The following is an 8,015-nucleotide window of genomic DNA, read 5'->3' as shown; positions in this document are numbered from 1 at the left end:
CCACACCCCCCTGTCGGTCCATGGGGAGACATTCAGACTGGGGTGTCTGGTCCTGCCACAGGTGTCCCGCTGGGTGGTTTTCATCAGCACTCTTTACATCTTATGAAGATAAGAGATCCTCCCCTTCCCTTCCTTCTCTTCTCTCCCCTCCCCTCTCCACACCCTGAAGCACCCCCAGTGCACAGCCCTCAGGGAAGTCCACCCAGGACCCTGGCTTCCTGTCCTCAGCACCCCTACTTTGAAGACCTGGGACCTGCAATCTTCTTGCTGGTGCTGCCCTCTCACACCTCCGGGTGTCCTTCCTCCTGCAACACTCCCTCATGTGTCCTTGTGAGCCCAGCTAGCCAAGCCTCGGCGCCCACCCTCCCCTGGGCCAGCCTCCGGCCTTTGTTACTGCTCTGCTTAGGCAGGCACTTCCTACATGCCATGAAGTTCACATTTTACCATCAGTACCCTGAGACCAAGGCCATTCGGGACACCAGACCTGGAGCTGCTGTGGCAGGAATGCAGCCACTTCATTTCTGTCCTCCGTGCCCAGCATGGGGCCCTGCACAACCTGTCCCTGCATAGTGACTGAGAAGGAATGACAAGGCTCTAGTGATGGGCAGAGACCACGTTGGTTTTACAGGCACAGCTGCCCCAGAGGAGAGGAATCCTGGGGCACCTGACTGTACTTTGGGGCCATTTTTGCCCCTTCAGGATCTCTTTTTCCCTCCACAGTAGAGGTCTGTCCCCAGACTTTGTCCACCTGAGTCCCTCAAAACACTGGCTCCTGTGAGGCAGCCCCATCTCAGAGCCTGGGTCACTTCTCCTCAGTGGCCAGGGCATCTCATAGGCGACTTCCTTGAGGCAAGCCTGAGGTACAGAGCTCCTCAGTATCCAGGCCATGTGGGCCCAGGGATGGGAGGGTAGTATATGTGCCTAAGCATTTGGTCAGGTGACCTTAGAACAGGATCATGGGGCAGGCAGGCATCAGGGGGCCTGAGAGGGTGCTGGAGAACTTGGGCACAGGGCTATGTGGGTAGGGCTTCCTCATCTTCTTGCAGCACCAGGTGCACAAGAGCAGCGATGGTACCATGAAGAGAGCTGGGACAAGGAATGGGAACAGGAAAAGGCTGTAGGGTGTCTGGATCTGTGAGACAACCTCAGGCACTGTTATCTGTTTGTGAGGGACTATCATGGGCTCCATGGGCTCTGTGGTCCCATCTCTTCCTGTGGGATGGTTGTGGGCTCCATGGGCTCCTGTGGGATGGATGGTCATGGCCTCCGTGGGCTCCTGTGGGATGGTCGTGGGCTCTGTGTCCTTCCTGTGGGATAGTCATGGGCTGTGGTCTCTTCCTGTTGGACAGCTTTAGGCTCTGTGGTCTTCTCCTTTGGAATACTGTGGCCCCTGGAGGCTTATCCTGCAGAAGCATTTTAGGCAGAGACCTGAGGAGTTTTGGGTGGCCTCTTCCCAGGCACCCACCAGTGGCCATTAATCACCGCCAGATGTAAGTCCAGGGAGACGAAATCCTGGAACAAAATACCTCTAAAACTGAAATCAGTTAAAGGGAGAAATAAAGTTTAAAATCCATTTATTGCTTACAAACTGCAGTCCGGGGCCATCTCTTCTGCTCTGGCAAAAGCAAGCAAGCAAGCAAGGATCTCTCCCTAACCTTTCAGGTTCAGATAAGCCCTTAGTTGCCCAGGTAATTACCCATTGATATGGAGATGACTTTCTCTCCACCACTGAGGATATGCAAATACAGTAAAGCCAGGTGAGATATTCTGGAAATAATTTTACCCACACAGAGGTCAAGAGTGCTGGGCTGGGGGAAGGAAAAACAAGGACATGCAAACAGAACAGAGAGATACCGTAAAAGGAGAACAGACCTAACCCCAAGGTCCATGCCTTATATGGAAAGGGGACAGCTCTTTCTGAACTCAATCCTTCTAATGTGCCAACTAAGGCCCGGATGTCAGCCTCCTTCCTCATGGAAGAAAAAAAAGTTTCTAGTTGTCTATCATGTCACCTTTAGCCAATCATACCTCTCCACGCCCCCTAGGATAGCTGGCCCACTCCTCACCCTCCTAACCCCTTATAAGCCCCCACCTCCCTGGCCAGGCACGACTTCCCCAGCCTGCATCCCTGCAGACTGGTGAACCTCATAAGGGAATTGCACTCAAATAAACTGCCTGGCCCTTTGTTGCCTCTCATCGCCTGCTTATTTTGGCTAGAATTTATCTTACAAAGAGGATTTCTGGAATCAGGTCTAATTATTAGTGTTGCCACTGTACTTGTTGATAGTATTAAACATCCTTAGATCTTCACCCCGTATTTTCTCACAGGCATTAAAAAATGTCTTAGCTGTATCTGAGCACAGATACAGGCACTGATGAAAGCTGTGTTACTAATGTTCAAAATATCTTTTTCCTGGTCTTCCTCCAAACTGTTATGATACTGTATTCTGTTGCTGGAACAGAATAACCTGAGAAAGGGCCTTTCATTCCATAGTATTTTTTAATCACAGCATTTCCTGCCACTGTGTCTGTGCCTTCGAGGTTATCCAAGTGAGCAGGCTCTTCTCTGACCACAGCCTCTTGAGAAGAAAGTCCTCTGTAGCCAAAACCATGTAATTTATATTCTAGACCATCTAGGTTACCAGATGCATCTAACAAATATTCGGCCAAAATTTTCTTCTGCTCTCTGGAATGTGTGGCCCCTGTGACTGGATACCAGGACTGAACAAGAAGAGTCTCAGTCCAGTTTGGGGGCCAGTAACACTCTGGATCTGCATTTTCCACTACAAAGAGCATTTCCTTGGGGAATAACAGGAGCCCTTGGGAACAGCTTTTATTTCTATTGTAATATGCCCATCATATTTCTCATAGTTGCATCCCTTTTCATTTAAGACATTATCTTGGAAATGCTCTCTACACCTTCTTGGCATCCTAGAATTTCTCTTTGGTCAGTACGTTGCCTTTAAAGTACCTATTAAGAATGTACTGCAACCCATAAAACACTGTCTCTTTGAATTACACCTTCCTCGTTGTAGAGTTTTCTGTCTTCTTTTCACAGCATTCAAAGTAGGAATAAATGTTGCTTGTGCTGGTTGGGTATTTTCTATAGTGAGCAACATTGTAGTATTTGGTAGTCAGGAGGATGTTGAACTGGGCCTTTGCCTCAGCATTCATCTCGGGCTGGAGACGGGGGAGCTGGGCATCATGGGCGGCAAAGAGCGGAAGCAAAGGACATAAGGGCTTCACCACACTCCTTGCTGGAGTCCTGGCTCCAGAGGAGTGAGAGCAGTAGAGGAGGGAGGGAGGGAGCGGGAGGTGCCAGGGGAGGGCAGGCCCTGCAGCTCTGCTGCGGGCGACAGTGGCAGTGGCTCACAGCATTTACTGTCTTTGACTCTTCAAAATTAAATTTAATGTGTGTCAGTGTGGCCCTTTATGTGTACGACTTATCTGGGTCAATTGGGCCTCATGTATCTGGATGTCCATTTCTGAATTCTCCATGTTTGGGAAGGTTTGGCTACTATTGCTTTAAATTTACTTTATATCCCTTTCTCTTTCTTGTCTTCTATGTTTCCCATAGTGCAAATATTTCTTTTGTTGATTTCACCTAAGTCTTGTAGGCTTTCCTCACACTTTTTTATCACTTTTTCTTTTTGCTTCTATGACCAGATAATTTCAAATTCACTATCTTTTAGTTTACTTCTTGGTTAAGTCTGTTGTTGAAGCTCTTTACTGAATTCTTCAGTGCAGACCCAGTGTTCTTCAGCTCCAAGATTAATGCGCAGTTTTTCTTTTTTCTATTTCATTGTTGAACGAGTTCCATTGTTTTAAATTTTAAGACTTGTTTTGTGGCCTTTCCTGTAATCTATCTTGAGGAAGTTTCACTTCCCCTGGAGGAAAATGTACATTTGGCTATTGTCATGTGGAGTGTCTCTGCATATCAATTCCAGGCATTGGTTTATGGTGTTGTTCACATACTCTGTTCCATCTCTATTTCCTTATATTTTTGTCTAGCTCTTCTATCCATTATTGAAAGTAGGATATTTAAGTCTCCAGACTTTATTGTGGAGCCTTCTGAGACAGGGACCATGGATGTAGTCAGAGTAGGGTGAGGGCCCCTGGAGGGGGCAGGGCAGGATATTTGCAGTCAGAGCAATATAACTACATGCAAGGAAATCCCCCTGCTAAAACTCTATGTTAAACATTAAGCTCTAGAATCATTCTTCAGTGAAATCAGTTAATGTTCCCCAGATAAAGAAGAGTAGCACATGCTTTATTATGCTAACCATTTATAATCATGTGTAAGGTTCACTTTAGCATACTAAAAGGCCCAGGCCTATGTGCTGTCTTTCTCCTTCAGATCTGATGAAGTGATTTTGCAAACTGGGCAACTAATTTAGCAAGTAAGCCCAGGCATAAACAACACAGTAAAAGGTAGGAAGGATTCCACCTTAAAGATAAGATTGCATTTTAATGCCCAAGAAGTTAAGATGTTAGAAATTCTTAACTTACTCTTTAGCAAACAATACCTCAGCCCACCTTGGGGGGCTGAGCAGGTGGCCTTGTTTCCTGTGCCCCCAGACCAAGATGCCGGTATCTCAGGGAGAAATCATCAGAGGAAGTTGCTTGTGTTAGTTAATTTTAAATATTCAGAGACCACTTAACAAGTCCACACCCCTAAGTTTTTTCATGTTCTCGAAAAATCCTTAGCTGCCCATAAAACTTCCTAGACAACGCACCACTACGGACTCTCTTGTCCCCTCCTGGTGTGAGCCGGGAGCTCTGTCCTTTCACTGTATCTCTAAATAAAAGCCTGTACCTTTCTCTCCTACCTTGACTGTTTGTGAAGCTCATTCTTTGGCTCCGCAAACAAGAACCCCGGCATCACTTCTGTTTCTCTCTAAATGCTATCGTAGTTAGCCTCATAAATTTTGGAGTGCTGATGTTTGGGGAATGTGTTTGTAACTGTTTTGTTTTCTCGATCAATCGACCCTATCATGAACATATAATGTCTTGGTTTCTCCTTTATAATGTAAAGGAGTGCAGAGAGCATCAAGAGTCAGGAAAAAGAACTAATAAAACTTAGCTAAACCTTAACAGCAGACCATTCCGGAATAGTAAGAGATTCAATGTCTAAACTTAGAGAGAGGCTAGATCAAAGGAAGAGAGAGCGAGAGGCCAGCCAAGGGCTATTTGAATCCTGGTTTACTAAATCCCCATGGTTTACAACCCTGATATCCACCCTGGCAGGGCCCTTGCTTATTTTTATACTGCTTCTCACTTTAGGTCCCTGTATCTTAAACCGGCTAATAGCCTTTGTTAGGGAAAGAGTGAGTGCTGTTCAGGTGCTAATGCTGAGACTGCAGTATCATTCACTCACACAGCAGGAAGAAACGAACATTCCATGATTGGAATGGTCAAAAGAAAGTGGGGAAATGTAGAATCTAAGCATTAGTAAGATTAGTAAATTAGCATAAGCATAGCCATCTTAGAAACCTAGAACCATTTTCTGAGGGTGTGACTCAGGAAGAAGAAAAAAAAAAAACCTGGGCCTGGGTAAGGCCTTGAAAAACAAGTTAATCATGAGCACCGGGTGGTGGGCAGCTGTGACCCTTGGTCAGCTAACCTTGGTCAGTTAACCTTACATACCAAGCTTATCGTGCAGAACCTCCCTAACCATTGAGGAGTAGTCTTATCCTGCCCTTGCTTAACCCCAGGATGTATGTCTTGCAAGAATAATGTATAATTGTGGAAAATTACTATGAGTTAAGTGCTTTGAAAATGCTATATAAACCCTTGGCTCTGAGTGCTCGGGGTCCTTGTTGAGACCCGCTGCGTTGGGCTGACGCTTGGACCCCAGTTAGCTGGCTGAATAAAGACTTTGCTTGAATTTACGTCTCTATGCCTGTGTAGTTTGTTCTCTGGAGAAGCCTCAGAAGCCTGGACCCTAACAATAAAAGCTTTTACTTAATGTCATTTTTATCTAATATAGCTACCCCAGGTCACTCTGGGTTACTATTTGCATGGAATATCTTTCCATATATAACATTCAACCTTCTTGAGTCCTTACCTCTAAAATCTCTTGTGGATAGCATATACCTACATCTTTATTTCCCATCAATGCTACCAATATGTAAGGTGGCTTTCACAGGGTTGCCCAGATGGGCCTGTGTCTGCACAGCAGGTGGTCCTGCAGAAAAAAATAATGAACGAGTGTCACATAAAACCTACACAACAGAGGTGAGGGTGAAAGGGCTTTCCATTCTCTGAGGGTGGGCTGCTGGCAGATGCCAGGGTCTAGCCCTTGGTGTCTAACATGGCATGAGGCAAGACATTGTCTCCTGGAATGGGCACCTCTGAGTCACCAATCTGTGGCTGTGGGCCCATGCAATCTTCTCTCCCTTGCAGCTGAATAGCATTGCAGAAAGAATGAACCAAGTATATGGTAGGCTGGAGGTTCTAGGAAAGATGAGTGGCCCAGGGAAAGGCATTGAGCTGGGCAGGGAGTCTGCTGCCCAAGTGCCTCTGACCTCATGCCCTGAACCTGGGTCTGCAGATGGCCGCAGGAGTGCTGCAGGTGAGGTCTGGAGCTGGGCCAGGCCTGCACAGACCTGTGGGAATCTTGCACAGTGGGTGTGCCTGTTCCTGCCTTTGCTCATCTGGAAGGTGATGCTTCTCCAGACAAATTGCTGGAGCTGTCTTTCAGGGCAAAGATTGTACTGTCTGGTGGAAGTGACAGTTCTGTAGGAATAACCCTGAGCTGGGCTCAGTCTCCTCATTTGCAAAGTGGGTCTTGGGCTAGGGCCCCTTCTTGCCCCAGAAATAAGCTCTGCAGCCTTCCAGGGGTGTGGAGCAGGCAGATGTATGGGTATGGGTGTCCGCTCCTCAGGAGGGTGAGTGTAGGGAGTGGTGCTGGGACCCTGGCAGCCTGTGGCAGCTCACCCCTGGCCCCTTCTACCAACGTGGTCACTCTTGCCTCTCCTGCAGATTACAACATTGTCAGCCTGATGATCGCTTTGTCTGCTGGAAAGTTGCACTCATATTTTTTAATTTAAACCAACCTGATGCAAATAGTTGATCCATCACTTTCTCCTTATTACCTTTCTGGAAACCAAGTTTTTGCATCTAATGGTCAGATAAAATTGGTGGCCTGTAACCCCCAGATCAGTATTTCACACTTGGCCCCTTTCTGCCTCACAGCAACTCTTTGAAACCCTCAGAAAAGCCAAGGTGATTTCATCTAGGCTGAGAATGGCAGAGCAAAGTTTGGGAGGTTCTGTTTTCTTTCTTAGCACAAGATTTAAAATGACAAATGCTTGATCAAAAAATTGGGGATTAGCTCTCAAATCAAGCTTGCATTAATGGGAGGGTTATATTTTCTAGCCTCGAAGACACTAAAAATAATTTCCTAGGAGAAATTTTCATATCCAAAGTTGATTCTGAGCTGTCCACTTCAGTGCATTTCAATACTAATCCTTAAGTCTAAGTAACTCTCACTTATATTCCTTAAGATGTTCTTTTACTCCTGCCCCCACCTTGTCCACAGAAGTAAGATGATTGTTTAAATGTGTAAATCACTCCATGTCAAGTGCTTTTCTAAGTTTCCAATGTCTTCTCATTTCAAGTTGAAAAAATTCAAATATTTCACATGAACCACAGTGCCTGTATGCCTCAGACCCCGCCTCCCTCTCTCTTCCTCTGCCCCAGACACAAGTGAGCTTCCTTTCTATTCCCAAGGAAACAAAACCATCAAGTCCCACATTAGGTCTATTATACTTGCTGTTTCCTTTAAGTGAGAGTCAGCTCTGGACCTTCCTTCTTGCCAACTGGGTCTCCGAAAGGCCTCCTGCTCCAGGACACTTTCCGGGGCCACCTACAGGCCAGCCCTGCCCATTCTGTTCTATCGTCCCATCCCCTTTACTTCTTCACAGCACATGTTGCCAATTGGTGTTGTCATATTCATTTATTAGTGGACTTGCTTATTGGGATGAATCAATGAATTAACCATGTGAAATATA

At 46.3% G+C, this 8,015-nt stretch overlaps 1 pseudogene; it reads right to left on the bottom strand.

Moving 5' to 3' along the window:
* Positions 1-943: 943 nt before the first annotated feature.
* LOC108385138 (nicotinamide phosphoribosyltransferase pseudogene) lies at positions 944-3,174 on the bottom strand (annotated as a pseudogene).
* Positions 3,175-8,015: the final 4,841 nt, after the last annotated feature.

This window comes from Manis javanica, chromosome 10 (assembly GCF_040802235.1).
Source record: "Manis javanica isolate MJ-LG chromosome 10, MJ_LKY, whole genome shotgun sequence".
Taxonomy (NCBI): Eukaryota; Metazoa; Chordata; class Mammalia; order Pholidota; family Manidae; genus Manis; species Manis javanica.
This window is presented reverse-complemented; position numbering and strand designations above follow the sequence as displayed.